This window comes from Anastrepha obliqua, chromosome 2 (genome assembly GCF_027943255.1).
Source record: "Anastrepha obliqua isolate idAnaObli1 chromosome 2, idAnaObli1_1.0, whole genome shotgun sequence".
NCBI lineage: Eukaryota > Metazoa > Arthropoda > Insecta > Diptera > Tephritidae > Anastrepha > Anastrepha obliqua.
This window is the reverse complement of record NC_072893.1, coordinates 44,443,747-44,449,104: the sequence shown is the minus strand read 5'-3', so window position 1 is coordinate 44,449,104 and position 5,358 is coordinate 44,443,747. Positions and strand designations below refer to the sequence as shown.

Genomic DNA, 5,358 nt, shown 5'->3' with positions numbered 1-5,358 from the left:
AAGTGAAACTTATACGGGTATGTGTACGCACATACATACACAAGTACATGAGGATATGAGAGGATCAACTTTGAAGTGGCAATGCGTATAAGGACGAAAAGAAGGAATGCAAAAGATGAAAGGCAGAAAAATAATTTGTCTACTTATGCCTGCGCTGAGCCTGATGGCAGTGAAAGCATTTAAAAAGGATGTTTGTTGGATGCTTGCTATATTTCGTAAGAAGAGAAGTTCCAAAGATTGCAGACATGAAACGTGCATTGTTACAAAATAATAAAAGTGCGGAAATGACTGTCGTATGCAGGTTGTTTTTTGGTGTTCTTTTTTAGGCCATAATTAAATTAAAATGCTAATGGGTGGCATTTTATGATGCAGTAAAGGTGATGGGAACATATAATTTTTTAAGGTGTATACCTTAATTTCTGTGTGCGAAGACGTGAGGAGCTTGAATTTTTTATAGAAAGTCGAGGAAAGTCCGGAGTGGTATGGAATTGTAGATGGTCTGAAATTTTCATCTAGCATTTAACCAATATTGACAAAAGATGGCGCGTATCAAACGAAAATTCGTTCTCAGACCATCGATACATCGAATTTTAAATCGACATTAGATCCCCTCAAGTCGGTAAGTTTAGAAATATACGAAAAACCGACTGGGGAGTTTACAATAATAAACTAAAGACTTTACTGCTAAAGATAGCCCCCAAAGACCTCACTATATGTTTGGAGCTGGATAAATTGGATAATCAGGTAACTAAAGCAATGAATATCTCTTTAGCACCTAGCTGCCCGGCTGTCAGGCCCAAAGGAAAGTCTAAACCACATTGGTGGACCAAGCAACTAACCTCGCTACAAAAATACCATAGAACGTAATTCAATCTCGCCAAGGCCACGAGATGGTCAGAGGATTGGGAAGCCTTTAAGGCCGAACTGAAAAAGTATAAGAAAGCAGTCAGAACTGCGCAACGTGAATCCTGGCAAAATTATTGCAAAGGAATTGAAGAAACTTCAGAAGCGGGTAGATTAAGAAAAATTCTTTCAAAGACGATATGTAACCTAGGTTATCTACAAGGTCAAGGGAATACATTGACTACGTCAAGTGAGGAATTATTACGTTTTCTAGACACACACTTCCCAGGAAACAAGCCGGTGGAACAAAACAAATTAGTGACAAACGCAAAGATTAAATGGGCTATCAACACTTTTGGTCCTTATAAATCACCTGGACTATTACGGAAATCACGGAATATTGCCTCACCGTTTATTAAAATTATCATTAGAAGTTGTCTTAACATGGGCTACATTTCGCTAGGATAGAGAGAGATAAAAGTCTCTTTCATACCCAAGGCAGGCAGGTCCTCACACACTAGCCCCAAAGACTTCAGACCAATTAGTTTTACGTCTTTCATCCTCAAAATTCTAGAGAGGATAGTGGACGAGTACATACGGGGCGCTATACCAATAAATAAGTTCTCCTCGGCGCAGCATGCCTACACTGAGGGGAAATCTACAGAAACCGCCTGACACTCGCTTGTCGGGTTGGGGGAATAATGTTTATGAGATAAAGAGTTTGCCATGGTTGCCTTTGTAGATATAGAAGGCGCCTTCAACAATATAAAGGCGAACGTTAAAGTAGATGCTTTAGAAGGCTTTGGAGTTGAACCACGCGTTGTTGCCCTGATAGAAGCAATACTCGTCAGAAGGAAGGTAACGGCAACTTTAGGCAGCACTACTCTAAGCAGACAGGTCTGCAGAGGCACACCTCAAGGTGGTCTCCTCTCCTCTGGATTTTGGCGGTAAACTCGCTATTGCTGACCCTGGAGAGAGGTGGTTGCCACGTCACTGCATACGCAGATGACCTAGCAATTGCTGTTAAAGGTAGATATCCTAACATCCTCATGGACATTCTGCGCTCTAACATGGCCACGCTTAGGAGCTGGACTGAGAGTAGGAGACTCGCTATAAATCCCGCAAAAACTGAAATAATTCTCTTCAAAAGGAAACATAGGCTTCTTTTATTCTCCCCGCTGGTTTTCAAGGGGTGTGGAGATTCCTTTGAGAGAAAATATAGGACTCATATTAGATAAGAAAGTCACATGGAAACCTAACATTGAGGAAAGAGTAAAAAAGGCCAACGTTGCTTACATACTTGCAAAAGAGCGGTCGGTATTAAATGGGGGGTTAACACTTCGCGTTACTCATTGGCTATATACTTCGGTAGTTAGATCAATCTTAATATATGGAATACCTGTATGGTGGCCATCTGCTCTAAAGGCGAGTTACGCTAAAATCATGAGTAAGGTCCAAAGAACAGCTCTTTATGCATCTCTGGTGCCGTAAGGACTACCCCAAACAAAGCGCTAGAAGTGCTTATCAATTTGCCTGCACTAAATCTCGTAGGGAAAAACGTGGCCGCCGCATCGGCGCTTTGACCCAAAAGTATGGCGCTATGGAAAGAACGGCGGTTTGGCCCCGCCTGTATTTTGACACTCTGAACAGTCACAAATAAGAAATAGACTATTCTACTCCTAGACTTACCTTCGACAAACTCTTCAAGACGAGCATACTATCAACAAGGGAGTAGCAGACAACAAGGCCATGGAGAAGGGGGGAATTAAATTTTTATAGAGATGGTTCCAAGCTAGACGATACAGTTGGCTATGGAGAATTTTCAAAAGAATTAGGACTGGAACTATCTCCGTTCGACTACCAGATTACTGCAACGTTTATCAGGCAGAGGTTCTAGCCATGAAACAAGTGGCTACATACCTAAATATGCATACCGTAACAAAAACAACTGTAAATATATTCTCGAATGGCCAAGCGGCCATTAAATCAATGAATGTAGCTATACTAAACACAAAGGTTGCGCAGGAATGCCAAGCAGCCCTAAATGATATTAGCGTCGTATTCAAAGTCAGCCTTATTTGGGTTCCGGGACACAGAGATAATGAGGGAAACTGTAGAACTGATGAGCTAGCCAGAAAAGGTACTGCTCTTCAACTGTTCCGTGATAAAAGTACCATTGGAATACCTTTAGCCTCGAGTAAACTAATAATAAAAAACAACATTACCCAAAAGGCCAATAGGTCATGGGAAGATGAAGATACATGCGTAACAGCCAGGCTCCTATGGCCGCAAATAAACAAAAAAAGGACAAAGGAATTGCATACCCTCTGAAGAGAAGATATCTCTAAGGTCGTGGCTTGTGTCACCGGGCACTGGCAATTTGGAAAGCATTCCTTGAAACTAGGAGTATTCTCCCATGAATATTGTAGAAGCTGTAGAGATGAGGAGGAGGAAGAAACAGTAGAGCACTTCCTTTGCAATTGTCCAGCCTTAGCTAAAATCAGAGCAGGTTGCCTAGGTAAACATTTTTTCAATTCTCTTACAGAACTATCTGGCGCTGGGCCAGATATAGTAAGAGCCTCAAAATGGTTTCATAAAAGTAAATAAACAAGGTTCCACAGTGGTATCACAATGGGCCTGGGAGGTCTAAGTGAGTTGGTCATACGGATCGACTACCACCATAACCTAACCAATAAGGTAGTAGCATACGCCGAGGACGTGATCCGAATGGTATCGAAACCATTTGGCTCAGTCATGGGTGAGATTGTGAAAAAGCTATTGGCTGTATTCAGTCGCTGGGCTGTCTGTTGCGGCCTCAGTGTCAACTGTGACAAAACGCAACTGGTGCTATTTATTAGAAAGTATAAATTTCCACCCTATAGACTTCCCAAATTAAATAATCATGTGTTTCCGCTTTCATCGGAAGTTAGGTATCTTAAAGCGCTACTTGACTCCAAACTCCATTGGAAGCTACACATCGAAAATCGGAAAAAGAAGGTCAGTATAGGTTTGTACTCCTGCAAATCCATGTTCGGCAAAAAATAGGGGCTCAAGCCACAGGACGTGCTGTGGATGTAAAACTTAGTGGTTCTGCAAATTTTAGCTTATGGATGCCTGGTTTTGTGGGAAGCGCTTCAAAAAGGCTATAATATCACTAAACTGGCGTGCGTGCACAGGACTGCTTGTATTGGCATCTCTGGAGCATATAGAACCTGCCCCAGTACTGGCCTGAATGTCGCTTTGAACTTTGAACATACTTACTTACTTTCACGTTATCTCCATCCTTATTCCCAGGTAAAATAAATGGGTGGAAAAAACATTTTTTTCTTCCTACATTTAAGAACCACCCTACTTTGCTTATGTGCACATTCATTTACTGCAGTAGTTTCATTTAGTCTGCGCCTACCATATAAGTGAAGTGCATGTCTTTAAAATTTAATAATGCATGACTTTGAAGAGCCTCAATCCGGATGTTGCAAATAATTTAGTTAAGTGAAATATGAAGGTTATGAAAAAATAATGCACGACCAGGCATTGTGTCGCTCAGTTTGCCTTTAATTGTAGTTGTGATTTGAGTTTGAGCTTTAATTTGATGTTTGCAATGTTTCATTAGTTTATTCTGTATTTCTTGCTTGAAAACTATTTCGAGTCATTTAAATTGTACAAATTTTATAGAAAAAAACATATTCCAATTTGCAGGCGCATGCCACAATTCCATGCATGCAGTATGTAAAGTTGCTGCGGCTATTCGCAAAGTGCGGATGTTGTCTGAAAAAATTTTCAATTAGGCCAAAAGTGCAAACTCTGTTGTGAAGCAACGAATGAAGCGACCGGATTTTATGCTCGTAAATCCGCAGGGATTACTCCTACTACTTTTACTACTTCCCTTGCCATGGTTGCTGTAGCTATGGTGAAAAGGGATTATATTATTTCGACATTCCTCGTTGTTTTCATTTACTTTTGCGTACTACTTTTGCACTGCACTGCATTTGTAGTGCAAGGTTGCGTATACGCCCAGTTGAGCACGTTGTTAGTAAACCTGATTCGCACTCGCTCACCGTTTCGCTTAAAAGCCTGCATAGACGTGCATATTCGGCATATTTGTGTGGCTGTTAACTTGCAATCATCGCTTTCTCAACTCCGCAGGCAGCGCAGGCAGGCTGTGGCATTAACCTACCACTTGGAAAGCCTTTTTCATTTGTTGTTTTTGTTTTTTTCGGATAAACTTCTGGTTTTCAGTTCATATTCTTATCCGTTGCTCCCCATGCGCATCCTTTTGCATTTCATCTTCTTCATCTCCACTCAAATCAATGGTCCATCGCCCGCCGTTGAGCGCACCTCCTCTAGCAGTGGCGTTTGTGGTGACTGTGGCGGCCTTTCTGCGGCATAACGCTTATTCGCGCGCCACCAGTGTCGCACGCGTCGAAGTTTTGTACGTTGGTCTTGCAATAGAATGCGTCGTCCGTTACTTCTTTGCCGTTCCGGCTGGTTGTGTTGATGGGTATGGCGCGTCTG

General features: G+C 41.8%; 1 long non-coding RNA gene across 1 annotated transcript; it reads right to left on the bottom strand.

Annotated features, from left to right (window-relative positions):
• Nucleotides 1–4,407: 4,407 nt before the first annotated feature.
• Nucleotides 4,408–5,113, bottom strand: LOC129239496 (uncharacterized). The gene is made up of 2 exons (XR_008581852.1): nt 4,812–5,113; nt 4,408–4,748 (listed from the first exon to the last, which is right to left on the bottom strand). It is a non-coding gene; the product is annotated as an uncharacterized LOC129239496 (long non-coding RNA).
• Nucleotides 5,114–5,358: the final 245 nt, after the last annotated feature.